The sequence below is a fragment of the Bufo gargarizans genome, chromosome 6, assembly GCF_014858855.1.
Source record: "Bufo gargarizans isolate SCDJY-AF-19 chromosome 6, ASM1485885v1, whole genome shotgun sequence".
Classification (NCBI taxonomy): domain Eukaryota; kingdom Metazoa; phylum Chordata; class Amphibia; order Anura; family Bufonidae; genus Bufo; species Bufo gargarizans.
The window spans coordinates 321,948,398-321,968,356 of record NC_058085.1 but is presented as its reverse complement, the minus strand read 5'-3'; positions in this window follow the sequence as shown (position 1 = coordinate 321,968,356).

The following is a 19,959-nucleotide window of genomic DNA, read 5'->3' as shown; positions in this document are numbered from 1 at the left end:
GCTTTTCTATTGATTATTGAGAAGAGTATGAATAATTTTGGACTGGACACTTTTTGCTCAAATGTAATTTTTTTCCCCCCCACAATAATGCCTCTTGTACATCATCTTATTATCTTTTGGGAGACACCTATGTCATTTCCCGTCAAAAAATTACTTGCTGGTTGACTAAAAGTAACTTTAAGTCAAAATTTGCCAAGGGTATGAATAATTATGGGCAGCACTGTACATAATACAGACAATGGCAATAAGCATGAACAAGACGCGTTACAAATTGGTACAGAAGGAGAGCGGGCCCTGTCCGTGAGGGCTTACAATCTACAAATACTTACCAGGAAAGGAGAGAAAGGTCCTTCTTTGAAAGATCACCCAACACATAAATAATATATTCTCCAGAAAGGTCAGTTGTCTACAAATAGAGAAAGTTAGTTACAAGTTCGTACTCTAGAGACAATATTAGGAATACAGTCCAATACAATTTCACAATACAATTATAATGCAAACAAGAGGAAGACCATCGTTGACATTGTTGTCTAAAGTGGAAAGTTGTGGTAGATAAAAACCACCTATAGAAAGTGTATTTCAGCAAAAATAAAGATAAATTGTTCTTCTAAAGTGACTGGCAGATAAATTAATAAGCCACCCGGTCTCACAGGTTGTGTAGATATCACTGTTTCATTCTTTCAGCATGTACCAGAGAAGAGCCTCTGGCTTATTCATGAGCTCAGGCCCCCCTCGTCCATCAGTCACAGCCTGTCCCTAGGAAAAAACTGTCAATCAGCAGCCTGTAAGTGAGGGGAGCTGGAACTCATGAATGAGCCAGACTCTTCTCTGGCAGTGCGTAACTCTTCTTTAGCTGCAAGAGTAAAAATGTAAGTTCTCCACAACCATCTAATGTTTGCAGATAAGTGACTGACTGCTGAAATCAGTGCATCTGCCATTGGTTTATGCAGCTCCAGCACATGTCCATGAGGTCATGGCTCTTCCCGTCCACCTGCCTCTGACGGACAGGTTTTTTCATATAAAGCAGCAGAAGGTGGGCGGGGAGAGCCATGAGCTCATGAATATGAGGACCTGTTCAGGATGCGCTCGAGCGGTTTAGCATAAGATTTTAGCAAAACATCTGGGCCAATTATAGAAAGTGACCCAGCATTCTGCTAAGGAGACCATCACTAGTTTATGTTGTCTTTAGTTAGGACACCATAAAACTGGTGATGGATTCACTTTAAGCTTGAAAATGGGAACTCAATACCATATCTGAGAATTTGGAATTTCCCTTGCTCCCCTCTGAATAACAACATGCATGAAACTTAATATTTATATAATATCTTATTATTTCAGTTTACCTCCAAGAGGTATGTACTTTTTAGGCACCAAGAAGAATATTTAAGTGGTCAATTCTAATGACATGGTTCATGTACTAAATTATAGCACTGCTTATGAAGATGATTATTAATGATTCCTATGACTCAGAGCATTCAGTAAAGTAATTCTGTGCCCTAGTTTTGAGGTCAGAATGGTTCTATATTTACATTCTAACTCTATTAAGACTGAGGAAATGGTCTTGTGTGCACAAGGATTTACTGATTAGGTTATCTGTACATTACATATGGTAACTTGTACGTGAGCAATTGTGCTTTAAATATAGAATACACAGAACATGCAGTCCTTGCTTATTCTTGAAAAATGTGTGATGTACGGGAAATGCAGGCTGGCACTTCTAAGGGGTTATGACGTGGTAGTGTCATTTTTCACTTGTTACAAATATCAACCTGAAAGCTATGACAAGATACAAGCGAACCTCTCGCACAGCAATAAGTACCTGTCATTCCACAAAGATAAACCATAAGTCAGTTTTAAAGCAGCTGGCCACAGTGCTAAAAGTGAGTGTGGTTAGATATGTTAATGAGTTTCACTCCAGATTTATCATTGAGACTTTTTAAAAAGTAAAAAAAAAATCACAATCTCACTCGAGGAGGAAGATGGAGTAGGAAAACTGGAGGAGCTTCTCTAGGCAAAAGTGTTAGGTTTAAAGATAATACAAATTTAGCTAACAACATGAGATATTTAATAAATGTGGAATAAAGTACTCCAATGTGGACTCAAGCAAAACGGACTTCAAATATACCACATCTGTACTAGTTTGTTCATTACTTTAATTGTAAATTATACTAATATTTATTTTTACGTCTTTTGCCTTCAAATTTATTTGTATAGGGTAAATCGAATTTGAAGCTGCTGGGCCTTAAAGGAGCATCCCCATCTGGGACATTTCTGGCCCACCTCTGAGACTGGTTTCTATCTGAAGAACAGGGCCCAAAATGAATGGAGAGCAAACTACACATGGCAGCCACCGATGTGTTCATTTTAGGGCTCCATTCTTGAGATAGAAGCTGTTTCCAGAGATGGGACCCCCATCTATTTAACCTCCTCAGGACTGCCGTACGCAGGATTGCGTCCTGCCGGCGGCCCTGCTCTTCTGGGTGGACGCATATACGCGTCCTCCCGCGAGAGCCGAGATTTCCTGTGAACGCGCGCACACAGGCGCGCGCGCTCATAGGAACGGAAGGTAAGCGAGTGGATCTCCAGCCTGCCAGCGGCGATCGCTCGCTGGCAGGCTGGAGATCTGATTTTTTTAACCCCTAACAGGTATATTAGACGCTGTTTTGATAACAGCGTCTAATATACCTGCTACCTGGTCCTCTGGTGGTCCCTTTTGTTAGGATCGACCACCAGAGGACACAGGTAGGTCAGTAAAGTCGCACCAAACACCACACTACACTACACCCCCCCCCGTCACTTATTAACCCCTTATGAACCCCTGATCACCCATGATCACCCCATATAAACTCCCTGATCACCCCCCTGTCATTGATCACCCCCCTGTCAGGCTCCGTTCAGACGTCCGTATGATTTTTACTGATCCACGGATACATGGATCGGATCCGCAAAACACATGCGGACGTCTGAATGGAGCCTTACAGGGGGGTGATCAATGACAGGCGGGTGATCACCCATATACACTCCCTGATCACCCCCTGTCATTGATCACCCCCCTGTCATTGATCACCCCCCTGTAAGGCTCCATTCAGACGTCCGCATGTGTTTTGCGGATCCGATCCATGTATCCATGGATCCGTAAAAATCATACGGACGTCTGAATGGAGCCTTACAGGGGGGTGATCAATGACAGGGGGGTGATCACCCATATACACTCCCTGATCACCCCCTGTCATTGATCACCCCCCTGTAAGGCTCCATTCAGACGTCCGTATGATTTTTACGGATCCATGGATACATGGATCGGATCCGCAAAACACATGCGGACGTCTGAATGGAGCCTTACAGGGGGGTGATCAATGACAGGCGGGTGATCACCCATATACACTCCCTGATCACCCCCTGTCATTGATCACCCCCCTGTAAGGCTCCATTCAGACGTCCGTATGATTTTTACGGATCAATGGATACATGGATCGGATCCGCAAAACACATGCGGACGTCTGAATGGAGCCTTACAGGGGGGTGATCAATGACAGGCGGGTGATCACCCATATACACTCCCTGATCACCCCCTGTCATTGATCACCCCCCCTGTCATTGATCACCCCCCTGTAAGGCTCCATTCAGACGTCCGCATGTGTTTTGCGGATCCGATCCATGGATCCGTAAAAATCATACGGACGTCTGAATGGAGCCTTACAGGGGGGTGATCACCCATATACACTCCCTGATCACCCCCCTGTAAGGCTCCATTCAGACGTCCGCATGTGTTTTGCGGATCCGATCCATGGATCCGTAAAAATCATACGGACGTCTGAATGGAGCCTTACCAGGGGGGTGATCAATGACAGGGGGGTGATCAGGGAGTCTATATGGGTGATCACCCCCCTGTCAGTGATCACCCCCCTGTCATTGATCACCCCCCCCCCCTGTTAGGCTCCATTCAGATTTTTTTTTGGCCCAAGTTAGCGGAAATATATATATTTTTTTTGTTTGTTTTTTCTTACAAAGTCTCATATTCCACTAACTTGTGTCAAAAAATAAAATCTCACATGAACTCGCCATACCCCTCACGGAATCCAAATGCGTAAACATTTTTAGACATTTATATTCCAGACTTCTTCTCACGCTTTAGGGCCCCTAAAAAGCCAGGGCAGTATAAATACCCCACATGTGACCCCATTTCGGAAAGAAGACACCCCAAGGTATTCCGTGAGGGGCATATTGAGTCCATGAAAGATTGAAATTTTTGTCCTAAGTTAGTGGAAAGTGAGACTTTGTGAGAAAAAAACAAAAAAAATCAATTTCCGCTAACTTATGCAAAAAAAAAAAAAATTTCTATGAACTCGCCAGGCCCCTCATTGAATACTTTGGGGTGTCTTCTTTCCAAAGTGGGGTCACATGTGGGGTATTTATACTGCCCTGGCTTTTTAGGGGCCCGAAAGTGTGAGAAGAAGTCTGGGATCCAAATGTCTAAAAATGCCCTCCTAAAAGGAATTTGGGCACCTTTGCGCATCTAGGCTGCAAATAAGTGTCACACATCTGGTATCGCCGTACTCAGGAGAAGTTGGGGAATGTGTTTTGGGGTGTCATTTTACATATACCCATGCTGGGTGAGAAAAATATCTTGGTCAAATGCCAACTTTGTATAAAAAAATGGGAAAAGTTATCTTTTGCCAAGATATTTCTCTCACCCAGCATGGTTATATGTAAAATGACACCCCAAAACACATTCCCCAACTTCTCCTGAGTACGGCGATACCAGATGTGTGACACTTTTTTGCAGCCAAGGTGGGCAAAGGGGTCCACATTCCAAAGAGCACCTTTTGGATTTCACAGGTCATTTTTTACACATTTTGATTGCAAGGTACTTCTCACACATTTGGGCCCCTAAATTGCCAGGGCAGTATAACTACGCCACAAGTGACCCCATTTTGGAAAGAAGACACCCCAAGGTATTCCGTGAGGGGCACGGCGAGTTCCTAGAATTTTTTATTTTTTGTCGCAAGTTAGTGGAATATGAGACTTTGTAAGAAAAAATAAAAATTTAAATAAAATCATAATTTTCCGCTAACTTGTGACAAAAAATAAAAAGTTCTATGAACTCACTATGCCCATCAGCGAATAGCTTAGGGTGTCTACTTTCCGAAATGGGGTCATTTGTGGGGTTTTTCTACTGTCTGGGCATTGTAGAACCTCAGGAAACATGACAGGTGCTTAGAAAGTCAGAGCTGCTTCAAAAAGCGGAAATTCACATTTTTGTACCATAGTTTGTAAACGCTATAACTTTTACCCAAACCATTTTTTTTTTGCCCAAACATTTTTTTTTTATCAAAGACATGTAGAACAATAAATTTAGCGAAAAATTTATATATGGATGTCGTTTTTTTTGCAAAATTTTACAGCTGAAAGTGAAAAATGTCATTTTTTTGCAAAAAAAATCGTTAAATTTCGATTAATAACAAAAAAAGTAAAAATGTCAGCAGCAATGAAATACCACCAAATGAAATCTCTATTAGTGAGAAGAAAAGGAGGTAAAATTCATTTGGGTGGTAAGTTGCATGACCGAGCGATAAACGGTGAAAGTAGTGTAGTGCAGAAGTGTAAAAAGTGGCCTGGTCATGAAGGGGGTTTTAGCTAGCGGGGCTGAAGTGGTTAACATCTATGTCATATCATCTTGATTTTCTATAAATGTATCAGATGGTAATAATAACCCTTTAAAAGGCATTTGTCAGCTGACTTGTATCTATGAAACTGGATGACCTGTGGCATGTGCGCTTGGCAGCTGAAGGCATTTGTGTTGTTGACATGTACCTGGGTTGCTGAGGAAAAAAAAATTGTTTCAATATATGCAAATGAGCCTCTAGGAGCAACAGGGGCATTGTCGTTACACCTGGAGGTTCTGCTTTCTCTGCAACTGCCACACCCTCTGCACTTTGATTGACAGGGCCAGGCAGTGTAAACGTCATCCCACCCTACCCTGTCAGTCAAACTGCAGAGCTTTTAGGAGTACTGGCATGCCCCCGTTGCTCCTAGAGACTCATTTGTATACAGGGTGGGCCATTTATATGGATACACCTTAATAAAATGGGAATGGTTGGTGATATTAACTTCCTGTTTGTGGCACATTAGTATATGTGAGGGGGGGAAACTTTTCAAGATGGGTGGTGACCATGGCGGCCATATGCTGTGAAGATATGAGATGTGCAGCACCTGAAACTACGGATACTGGAAGCCTGTGCTAGCATTTCTCCTGCGGTGTTGCTATCAGTGTGTGAAGAGTGGGAGAAGAGGGTTGCATTGACAATCCAACACAATGGGCAGCACATTGAACACATTTTATAAGTGGTCAGAAACTTGTAAATAACTCATGAAAGAATACCAAGCACACCATTGTTTTTCTTGTGAAATTCCCAATAAGTTTGATGTGTCACATGACCTTCTTCCTATTGTAAAAACAAAAGTTGGATTCAAAATGGCCGACTTCAAAATGGCCGCCATGGTCACCACCCATCTTGAAAAGTTTCCCCCCTCACATATACTAATGTGCCACAAACAGGAAGTTAATATCACCAACCATTCCCATTTTTTAAGGTGTATCCATATAAATGGCCCACCCTGTATATTTAAACATAATTTTTCTCAGTAACGTGGGCACATATGAACATGGGACCAACACAGATGCCTTCAACTGCCAAGCGGACATGTAACAGGTCAGCCAGTTTCATAGGTAGGAATCTCCTGATAATAGCCCTTTAATGCTAAATCTGTAACAGAGCCCCTATAATGCTTTATTTATAAAACTGATCTCCCTATACTTTAGGCCACTATAGGGACAAAGGTCTGTGTGCGAGCACAGTCTCTGTGCACTGTGCACTTCTGTCCAAGCCTGCATTATGAAATTTCAGAGCCTGAGGAAGTTCAAGATGAAAAGCTACAGGATTAATAATGGCAGTGATCTTATATGGACCAATAAACCTTGGACCCAACTTCCAAGAAGGTACCTTCAACTTAATATTTCTTGTGGACAGCTACACAAAATCACCCACACTTAGGTCAGGACCATTCATACGTTTTTCTGTCAGCCACATGTTTATACTTGTTGCCCATAATCATCAAGTTATTTAGAATTTTCCACCATAGAGAAGACAATGATGACTAAAAACGTTCCTCCTCAGGAATACCGGGAGTATCCAAACCAGAGAATGTGCCAAATTGCGGGTGAAACCCATATGCCCCAAAAAGCAGTGACTTATCAGTGGACTCCTATCTACGGTTGTTTATGGCAAACTCTGCAAAATACAAAAATTAGACCATTCCTCTTGGTTCTCAGAGACAAAACATCTTAAGTAAATCTCCAGACTCTGATTAGTGCGCTCCGTCTGTCCATTCGTCTGAGGATGAAAAGCAGAAGAAAAAGACATTTGTACCCCCAGCCGAACACAGGACGACTTCCAGAATATGGACACAAACGAGTCCCACAATCCAAGACCACGTCAGTGGGAATGCCATGAAGTTTCACAATATTGTCAACAAACACTTGCGCAAGTGTTTTAGCATTAGGTAGGCCAGGCAATGCTATAAAGTGCACTATTTTACGCAAATGAATTTCCAGACAAATTAGGCGGAGCAGTAATAAAATTCATAGACAAGGGAGTCCATGGTCTGGATGGGATGGGCAACGGAAGTAGAGATCCAGAAGGTTGAGTATGTGTCACCTTAGCGCGTGCACAGATACTACAGGCCGACTCACTGCCACAGGCATGTGCTCTTCCTCTCTCTCCATGGCGGCTAGGTAGATGCTGTAGAATGTCATGTCAGCCATCGTCCAGGTCATCTCTTGCAAATTTTCCTGTAAAAACTTGTTGGAGAGCCCCACTATGAACTGTTCTCGTAGTAGCAAGTCCACCTCCCGGAAGGCTCCTAGAATAGAGTGGCCTAATTAGGAGGTAATGCTCAAACCCCAAATACGCTACAGTATTTAGGGTTTGAGCCTTTTCTTCTCAGGTAGGCCACTCTATTCTGTAATTTTTCTTGATTGAATGTATTTAATGTGCGGACTCTTATCGTTGTTAACATTCTAGTGCACCTGGTAGCCTGTGTCATATGGCCTGCTATAGGTGGGGCTCGCAGCCTCTTCCCTCCTCCCATTGTATGAGTGATCTTACTTTGGAGGTATGTGGGAGTTTGGCTGTGAGTCGGACCTTGACACCTATCGGACAGTGTTCACACACTATAGATAGGTTAGCGGTAGGTCCCGCGCTACACTCAGATACCTTAGCGGGGTCACGGGCTCTGATATGTTCCTGACAGGAATATATTTGCTAAAATCTAATTTTTTAACATCAGTGTGAGGGTTTAAAGATTGCAAAGGCTCTAATGACTAGCACAACACGGCTAGGTGCTCTCTCCAAATATGGCAGTACCAATTGCCAAAATATTCGATATAGTATAGATTATATAGGATGGAGGGCACTCAAATGACTGGGCGTATAGAAGAACCCAATTGTAAAAGAGGTATATCTCGTTTCTTTATTTATTAAAATTATACCTTTCTATACATAAATAACTAAATCAAATAGCGGTTTCACCATTCAATGGTAATATAACACAGAAGCAATAAAATTTCATTTCGCAATAATAAGGATTGTATCAGGAATATTGTGATTCCTCTTAATATATCCAGTTAAAAATAAAATAAAAGTCCTTATATGGCTGAAAAGGGACCTACTTCTGCAGATGATCAGTCTGCTTATAGGTCATGCATTGAAATCCTGTGATGACGTATAGGTCATGCATTAAAATCCTGTGATGACGTTATGTCCTGAGAAGGTTGTGGGAAAGAGATAATGTAAGAGTAGTGAAGAAATCCTCTGCAGACTTGAAGTTAAGGACAGCTTGTTTGTATGAGATGAAGTCTGTGTTGGAGTGGGTTTTTCCCAGTGGGATTAGTGGTGGTTACTGCTATCACTAGTCCTCATACAGATTCATTGTTTCTGGGCAGCAGGTTACTATTCACACAGCATGATCTGCTAACCAGAAATGACAATTTAATGTGCTGCGTTAATAATGAACTCAGCCGATGAACAAGTGTTTTAGTCATTCATTGGGTGATTGGAAGCACATTTACACTGGCCTGGTGTCTTAAAGATATAAAGCTGGGATTTCACAAGGAGGCCATAACCACACTCAAATCTGTGAGGCCAGTAGCTGTTGCAAGTGGTCTGCATTTAGGTCACACTGCATTTGATATGATAAACATGAGGTTCTTGGCAAATATATTTTGATTAAAAGATATATGTGCCCACCCACCACGACAAGGTGACCTCATTCTAGGCAGGAACCTACTCTATTTAATAACTATCTCTGTGCCATATGTGCATCTAAGGAGAATAAAATAGTTTCTGCTTCGGCGCTTCAAACCCACTTGAGCCGGTCTTTTTAAATGAAAATTCTTCTTTATTAAATAAAAGGTGCATAGACTCTACAGGGAAATTTCCGGGTGGGCCAAATCCCAAGGGCTACTTGAGCCCTCTTCGTGGCCGCCAGCCAGGCACATAACAATCTGATGCTTTAAGCATTAATTGATGTAGGACCATCAGGTACTTACGCACCTGGCTAATAGGCACACTTGCCCTCCTGAATTCAACTGTATTGCCATCTTCAGGACGGTGATACAGTTGAGTACTGTGGTGAAGGTGGCAGTATTTTGTGCTGCACTGTGGTATTTGCTTTGGCTAAGGCAGTATTTTATGCTGCACTGTGCTACTTGGTTCTGCTAGGATGGTATTTTATGCTGCACTACAATATTGCAGGCCCCACCTACTTCTGTTGCCCCGGCCTACTTGTTTATTGGGCCCTGCCTTCTGTCAATTTGGACCCCCCTACAACATGGGGCCACTTTTATTTTTATTTTTTTCCAGGGCCACTATAAGATCCCAGCCCGCCCATGATCTAAGTCCAGGAAAGCAGAACACATATACTGTGTTGCTACAATTGTTACCTCTATGTGCCATCAGGCAACCAATGAGAGGAAGAGAATAGTCGGCTATATGTATCCCCCTAATTAAAAGCAGATTTTGAAATGGATGAGATAATAGAAGTGCATTTAGATTTTGTATGTACTACAAAGATAAAAAAAAAAAAAAAACTGACACAAAAATAATAGACACATCCTACACATCCTAAAAAAACTATATAAATGCAAGATAATTTGAAGAAAGTGAGGAAGCAGCACACTGTATAAGCAGGGGGTGCACGTCCGGCCAGTGTGGACCAGCACCTTGGTCCAATGTACTAGAAGTGAAAAATAGCCAGCAGCACTCCAAATCAATTCAAAAGTTGATGATTTATTGGACCCAAAATCAGGCGACGTTTCAACAGCTTGTTGCTGTCTTTATCAAGCACAGTGCACATGTGTTACAGACACACTTTAAATAAGGGCATCAATCGAAAATAGATTAACATCAATTGAACATAATACAGTGAATATACAGTGAACGAACAATACATGTGATCATAGAAAATACATGTAACAAATTGGCCTCATTTGGCCAAAATAATACATCAAAGTAAACCTACATTAATTCCACATATCGTGATTTATATGGAATATAACATAATAAGTGTCAGTGATTACCCTAATAAGGTGAATTAAAAACTCACTGTCAGGTGGGCAGCTGCATGGTTGGCGTTAAACATGCTCCATTGGCGTCCCCATGCATGATTTGCGCATGCGCGAAAATACTATACGTAATTAGCGCATGCGCGAAAATCTCGTAATTAGCGCATGCGCGAAAATACACGTAATTAGCGCATGCGCGAATATATCAAATCTCGCGATTCCTCCGTTTTCGAGCGGCTGGCTAACGCCCACAACTAAGATGGACGAAACTGGATCAAATGCATTGTGCGCATGTCAGAGCAGTAATGGGTGCCACCCAACACATATCACATGATCAAAGTGATCTCAATAGAGCTGCTAGTCCATGGAACCCGATATTATAAATAAATGGGTCCTAGGGCAATGCCGCACGGCCACCCACATGTCAAAGCACGTATGGTAGTCGGGCACAGTGCCCCAAAGATCCAAAATCTAAATTATAAAAAATTGTTTTACATGGTTTGTATATGAATGTCACATATTAATTGACAATTCATAATAATGAGATATCGGCGTGAACAATGGGAAAACAACCCTACATCGCAGGGGGATCCCCACGGAACGCCACTATTCTCTCAAAAAGTAACAACATTGATACCCATAAATGAATATAAGCATTCAATACAAGGAAAAAAGGTGAAGAACAACCATAATAATGCAGGTACCATGGTCAAACGGATCAAATTTTTCTATATGAACGGTATACGGGGGCATCCAGAACAATGTACAACAAATCCCGCACAAATAATAAAGCACTGAACCAGGCATATATTGGTTGAATAGAGTAAATAGATATTGGGGAGCCAACTGGAACCAGGATGAACGTCACATCATGCAGTGCCTCCACCAAGGCAGTGAGATCAAAATGAATCTAAAAACAAAAAGAGAAAATTTTAGCAATTCTCATAAAAAATTATACTTGATTCAAGATAATCATTCAAATGCAGAAACACACGTGCATTTGACCTACAGAAAGGAATACGGATCCTGCAAAGTAGAGAAGGCATAAGATATGGGCAGTGCCAGGACCAAACTACACTAATCCACCCTAAAGTCCACGTTTAACCCATTAGGTTTTAACGTCTTTAGCGTATATATCCAGTATAACTCGCGTTTTTTAAGGATAGCCTGTCTATCTCCACCACGCCTCCCCAATTCTACCTGTTCCAAAATACGAAATCTCAAATCACTCTGTGTGTGCCCTGCCTCTTTAAAATGTTTGGACACTGGTAAATCCATCTTTTCTTTCCTGATGGAGTAGCGATGTTGATTCAATCGTGTCTTTACATCCCACGTGGTCTCACCAACATACCACTTCCCACACGGGCAGGTCAGTTGGTAGACCACGTAGGATGAGTCACAGGTCAAGAATTGAGTGATTTTCATCATCCCACCAGTGGCCGGATTTAAAAATGTATCTCCTTTGATCATAAGTTTGCAATTTATACAATGATAGCAAGGGTAGCAGCCAGTACGAGTAGAACCACACATTGTCCTCACATTGATCCTGGCACTGCCCACATCCGCCTTCACCAGTCTATCACCCACATTCCGTCCTCTCCGATAGGAGAAAAGAGGGGGTGATTTAAATTCCGCAATTTCGGGAAAACTATTCCCTATCAATCTCCAATGTCTCCGAATGACACCCGCAATTTGCGGGCTGTCAGTCGAGAAATGGGAGATGAAGGGAATGCGAGGACTTTGGGCCTCTTTCTGAACGGTAGTATCAGTGAGTTGATTCCCCAATCTATCAATGGTGTTTCTGATCAGCTTTTTCGGATATCCACGTATGGCAAATTTCTGACTCATTTCTTGGAATCTAGTATGTCTCACTTGTCTGTCCTTGACTATGCGATATACTCGCAAGAACTGGCTGTAGGGTAGAGATCGGATCATGGAACGAGGATGGTGGCTGTCATATCGTAACAGAGTGTTCTTGTCAGTAGGCTTGACAAATAAATCAGTACTCAAACCTCGTCCCATGATCCGGACCTCTGTGTCCAGGAACTGTAGTTTATCCATGGACTGCACCATAGTGAATTTCACAGTGGGGTCGATTTCGTTGAGAAAAGCATGGAACGCAAGGAGGTCCAACGTGTCGCCCGTCCACACCAAGAAGATATCGTCGATATAGCGCCACCACCCCAGAACATGTCTGAAGTGGTGGCTGCCATAGATCGACGACTCCTCGAGGTGGGCCATGTAGATGTTTGCATAAGTGGGCGCCACGTTGGACCCCATCGCGGTTCCACGCAACTGAACAAAGAAATCGTCCTGAAAAAGAAAATAATTTTTCGTGAGAACAAATCTTAATAATGAAAGTAAAAATTTTTGACAAATTTCAGAATAATCAGAACTTCTAAGACACGCCTCAACGGCCTGCAGGCCGAGCTCATGGTCAATCGACGTGTATAAACTACACACGTCGAATGACACAAGAGCCGAGCCCGCAGGGACCTCAAGATCATTTATTTTGGACAAAAAATCTCCCGTATCTCTGATGAATGATCTGGTGGAGATGGCAAAACGGCGCAACATTTTATCAAGAAAAATCGCTACATTGTAAAAAAGGGATTCCCTCCCAGATACAATTGGGCGGCCAGGCGGGGGCGAAACCCCCTTGTGTACTTTTGGCAGGGTGTATAACAAAGGTGTACAGGGCTTGTCCCGATACAAGTAGCTGAACAACTTGTCATCAATAATTTCCGCCTCACGGGCTTGATTTAGAATATCTCTTAGCTCCCTTAGTAAGCCAAATTTCGGATCCTGTGCGACCCGTTTATACACCTGCGGATCGTTAAGTTGGCCATGAATCTCCCGAATGTACTCACTGGTGTCCATTACCACAACCCCACCACCGATTTTTCTTGATAAAATGTTGCGCCGTTTTGCCATCTCCACCAGATCATTCATCAGAGATACGGGTGATTTTTTGTCCAAAATAAATGATCTTGAGGTCCCTGCGGGCTCGGCTCTTGTGTCATTCGACGTGTGTAGTTTATACACGTCGATTGACCATGAGCTCGGCCTGCAGGCCGTTGAGGCGTGTCTTAGAAGTTCTGATTATTCTGAAATTTGTCAAAATTTTTTACTTTCATTATTAAGATTTGTTCTCACGAAAAATTATTTTCTTTTTCAGGACGATTTCTTTGTTCAGTTGCGTGGAACCGCGATGGGGTCCAACGTGGCGCCCACTTATGCAAACATCTACATGGCCCACCTCGAGGAGTCGTCGATCTATGGCAGCCACCACTTCAGACATGTTCTGGGGTGGTGGCGCTATATCGACGATATCTTCTTGGTGTGGACGGGCGACACGTTGGACCTCCTTGCGTTCCATGCTTTTCTCAACGAAATCGACCCCACTGTGAAATTCACTATGGTGCAGTCCATGGATAAACTACAGTTCCTGGACACAGAGGTCCGGATCATGGGACGAGGTTTGAGTACTGATTTATTTGTCAAGCCTACTGACAAGAACACTCTGTTACGATATGACAGCCACCATCCTCGTTCCATGATCCGATCTCTACCCTACAGCCAGTTCTTGCGAGTATATCGCATAGTCAAGGACAGACAAGTGAGACATACTAGATTCCAAGAAATGAGTCAGAAATTTGCCATACGTGGATATCCGAAAAAGCTGATCAGAAACACCATTGATAGATTGGGGAATCAACTCACTGATACTACCGTTCAGAAAGAGGCCCAAAGTCCTCGCATTCCCTTCATCTCCCATTTCTCGACTGACAGCCCGCAAATTGCGGGTGTCATTCGGAGACATTGGAGATTGATAGGGAATAGTTTTCCCGAAATTGCGGAATTTAAATCACCCCCTCTTTTCTCCTATCGGAGAGGACGGAATGTGGGTGATAGACTGGTGAAGGCGGATGTGGGCAGTGCCAGGATTAATGTGAGGACAATGTGTGGTTCTACTCGTACTGGCTGCTACCCTTGCTATCATTGTATAAATTGCAAACTTATGATCAAAGGAGATACATTTTTAAATCCGGCCACTGGTGGGATGATGAAAATCACTCAATTCTTGACCTGTGACTCATCCTACGTGGTCTACCAACTGACCTGCCCGTGTGGGAAGTGGTATGTTGGTGAGACCACGTGGGATGTAAAGACACGATTGAATCAACATCGCTACTCCATCAGGAAAGAAAAGATGGATTTACCAGTGTCCAAACATTTTAAAGAGGCAGGGCACACACAGAGTGATTTGAGATTTCGTATTTTGGAACAGGTAGAATTGGGGAGGCGTGGTGGAGATAGACAGGCTATCCTTAAAAAACGCAAGTTATACTGGATATATACGCTAAAGACGTTAAAACCTAATGGGTTAAACGTGGACTTTAGGGTGGATTAGTGTAGTTTGGTCCTGGCACTGCCCATATCTTATGCCTTCTCTACTTTGCAGGATCCGTATTCCTTTCTGTAGGTCAAATGCACGTGTGTTTCTGCATTTGAATGATTATCTTGAATCAAGTATAATTTTTTATGAGAATTGCTAAAATTTTCTCTTTTTGTTTTTAGATTCATTTTGATCTCACTGCCTTGGTGGAGGCACTGCATGATGTGACGTTCATCCTGGTTCCAGTTGGCTCCCCAATATCTATTTACTCTATTCAACCAATATATGCCTGGTTCAGTGCTTTATTATTTGTGCGGGATTTGTTGTACATTGTTTTGGATGCCCCCGTATACCGTTCATATAGAAAAATTTGATCCGTTTGACCATGGTACCTGCATTATTATGGTTGTTCTTCACCTTTTTTCCTTGTATTGAATGCTTATATTCATTTATGGGTATCAATGTTGTTACTTTTTGAGAGAATAGTGGCGTTCCGTGGGGATCCCCCTGCGATGTAGGGTTGTTTTCCCATTGTTCACGCCGATATCTCATTATTATGAATTGTCAATTAATATGTGACATTCATATACAAACCATGTAAAACAATTTTTTATAATTTAGATTTTGGATCTTTGGGGCACTGTGCCCGACTACCATACGTGCTTTGACATGTGGGTGGCCGTGCGGCATTGCCCTAGGACCCATTTATTTATAATATCGGGTTCCATGGACTAGCAGCTCTATTGAGATCACTTTGATCATGTGATATGTGTTGGGTGGCACCCATTACTGCTCTGACATGCGCACAATGCATTTGATCCAGTTTCGTCCATCTTAGTTGTGGGCGTTAGCCAGCCGCTCGAAAACGGAGGAATCGTGAGATTTGATATATTCGCGCATGCGCTAATTACGTGTATTTTCGCGCATGCGCTAATTACGAGATTTTCGCGCATGCGCTAATTACGTATAGTATTTTCGCGCATGCGCAAATCATGCATGGGGACGCCAATGGAGCATGTTTAACGCCAACCATGCAGCTGCCCACCTGACAGTGAGTTTTTAATTCACCTTATTAGGGTAATCACTGACACTTATTATGTTATATTCCATATAAATCACGATATGTGGAATTAATGTAGGTTTACTTTGATGTATTATTTTGGCCAAATGAGGCCAATTTGTTACATGTATTTTCTATGATCACATGTATTGTTCGTTCACTGTATATTCACTGTATTATGTTCAATTGATGTTAATCTATTTTCGATTGATGCCCTTATTTAAAGTGTGTCTGTAACACATGTGCACTGTGCTTGATAAAGACAGCAACAAGCTGTTGAAACGTCGCCTGATTTTGGGTCCAATAAATCATCAACTTTTGAATTGATTTGGAGTGCTGCTGGCTATTTTTCACTTCTAAATGCAAGATAGGGATATGCATCTAGTATGATCTGTCCTGAGGATAGGTCATCAAGATATAATGCCTGCATAACCATAGGAGTTGCAACAAGGAAATAACAGTCCGCATTTCACCTGTTTGTTATTTTTCGGTAACTACGTAGAATGATATGTTTCTAGTCAATGGGTGAAAGGTTTTGGAAAATAGATTTCTGTGAGTCAGCAAACAATTTACTACTGAAATTTAAATTATTACGACAGTGTGTTTCTGCTATTGTCTTTGTCGTGGACCTTTGTGGCAGTAAAGGGTTATGATGCTATTCTGTAAAACACCTGGGGGAAGGAAGTTGTTATTCCATTAAGCACCTGGTAAAACATGAGCTGCTACAGCCATCAGCGAGACAGATTTACTGCAGTAAAATAACAGTAGGTCACCTCAGGGACAGAGAAGCCATTCGGAATTATAATCATGTTTTGCTGTTTTATGCAATAAACCACATACGTATAATTTCCATAAAAAATTGTGTATCAATCTGTATAATTATCACCCTATGCTTAATCACAAGAGCTGTAGTATAAGAGTATGGCTACATGTGCAGAGTTTTTTATGCAGTTTTTTAAGCCAAAACTAGGAGTGAATTCAAGAAAGAAAAGTAGCATTTGATCCTAATAATGTCTCTTCTTTTGTGATCTACTCCTGATTTTTCCTTTGAAAACTGCATAAAAAAATCCTACACATTTGGCCATACCCTAAGACTAAGGCTACACGGCTCCATATACACCACAACAGCAGGTAAGCAATGGACTACCAAAAACACACTATTGTCTATGACTAGTGTTGAGTGAATCGAACTCCCCGAAGTGGAATTCGATCCAAATTTCAGGGAAAATTAGATTTGCTGCAAAGCCAAATTTCCTTGTGCTTCCTTACATTTCCCTGAATGGCAGTAATTTTATTTTTTTTAATTATACTCACCTCCCATGTAAAATTCCATGCATGGTGACGTATGACATAACCACGCCGCCTAATGTGATTGCGTCATCACAGGCCGCAAGAGATTTTGTCACAAAGCTAATTTTTCTGTAAAATTTGTCAATTCAGTCAAATCGAATTTCCCAATACTTCACTCATTACTATCTGTGACTATTCTAGAGCTGTGATTTGGTTGTAATGAAAAATAGCCAAATTATAGAAAAGCTGCAGGCATGTCACAATGAGGGTTGTAGTCTATGTCTGGAAAGCTGTGTGTGACTCGCAACCTTCAACTAAAAAGCCAACATTATAGAATTTTTGGGGGGACAGTTGGGTCACAGTTGTGAGAGTTCTTATGTCACACTGTGACCCCCATCAACTTAGTGATCTTCATGGAATGCAATACGTTGCAATGTAGCCGTAGCCTACAGCAGAAGGTATGGTGTCATAAAAAAAATATATAATTATAACATATATAGACAGACAAGCTGTACATTCACACAGGTGAGGTGATTTGTCCCTACATCTCTGAGCAACTTTCCCGATACATCCCCACACACAATCTTCGATCCTCAAAAGACCTCCTTCTCTCCTCTCCTCTCCTCTTATCACCTCTTCCCACAATCGCCTCCTGGATTTTTCCCATGCATCCCCCACACTCCGGAACTCGCTGCCCCAACATACCAGACTCTTACCTGCTGTGGAATCCTTTAAAAGAAACCTAAAAACCTACCTCCTCAGACAAGCCTACAACCAGTGACCCTGCTGCCTCTATACCGCCATGACCAACTTTACCCTCTCCTACTGTGACATTCTCCCATACCATGTAGATTGTAAGCCCTCACGGGCAGGGCCCTCTCTCCTTCTGTACCAGTTTTAACTTGTCTTGTTCAACTTGTCTTGTCTTGTTCAGTGCAATTGTCAGTATTATGTATGTATGCCCCTTTTTATATGTACAGCGCTATGGAATAAATTACAATTTAATAATAAATAATAATAATTTGATTTTGCACTGGATAAGATTTTAAGATCTCATCCAGTTTGCCAGTACTATTAAATTCCTTGGCCAGAAATGCACAGTGTTTCAGTCTTGTGGAGACATACAATAAGGGTTTATGCACAAAGTTGTATTCAAGCAACCTTAGAGTATCACCACACGTTTAGCTTTTTTGTTGCAGTTTTGGAAGCCAAAATCAGGTGTGATTAAGTTGACTCCACTGTGTACACCCACAAAAATGATCGGAGGAGGTGTGGAGTGTGGGACCCCTGCCAATCATCTAGTGAATGCCTAGATAGGCCTAGACAAGCCTAGACAATCCCTCTAAATAAAGGTCAATAATCCACTCTGCCTTGACATAAGAATTCAGATACAAAGCTAGAGTAGAAAACTCCGTTCTTTGTCCCAGGGTAAAGGAAGTCCTAGCTATGAGTGCAATATGTAAACTGTAAACGTTCATCTTGATGAATAAGAACTGCAACTTGGTTACCAAGCAATATATTGCTACCTTTTCAGTCTCCACAACCAGGATGTAACTTTATTCTTTAGTCAATCATTTATTCATTGACTGGTGAAGAAACTGTGGTAAGCGCTGCTGTAGACAAAATCCCCTCGAAAATACGATTGCATTTGTCTAATGTAATGCAGTTTATTTCATAATAAACACGCGCTTAATGTCGGCATACTGTTTATCTCAGTAATGTAAGAGAGTGGATTAAGAGTATTCTCAAACTAAACAGTAAACTGTTCATTAGTAAGGCAGGAGCCTAGTTGTCTCTAGTCCTTCACATTAGATTACTCAAGCTAACATTAATGCATTGGGATGGAGGGTGAAGGGGGAGCTGATTTCCATCAATCAAATAATTACAATACAAAAAAGTCTTCCCTATTTAATTAATGCTACCCTATTATAAATCTAGTTTGGAAAAGAGAGAGTGTCTCCCCTGTTTACAACACAGTTTAGACGCAAATGGCCTCATTTTTAAAAAGCGATGTTGAAAGGAACTTTAGGCACATTTAGGATATTGATGTCATGATCATCTAAAACTGATAACAGACCTGCATTTTCATGTAAAGATTATCTTGCACAAATTTGTTTGCAGTTGATCGTTTACTGTGTTTAGACAGCAATGATTTACATAAAACATGCCTGTTATGACATTGTTCGTATCTCTGAAAGATCACACAGTGCACCTTTACATATCACAATTCAGTAGCGACAAATGATAATTTATTAATTTTTTTAAATCTTTAAATTACTACATACTCTTACACTACATCATCCAACATGTTGTTAGAGTTAAAATTGTAACAATTACCGTATTTTTCGCCCCATAAGATGTACTTTTTTCCCCCCAAAGTGGAGGAAAAACTAATGAGCGCTTTTATTATGAAAGCACTCATTAATACCGGAGGACCGGGAAGCGGTGAATGCAGCTCTTCCTGGTCCTCTGCCATTGGCTGTGCTGTGACAAGGATGTCCTGATGAAGTGGACACTCCGTCCCAAAAACATGTTGACCGTTTATTATATTTAAAAAATAAATAAACAAGAACATTTAAAGAATAC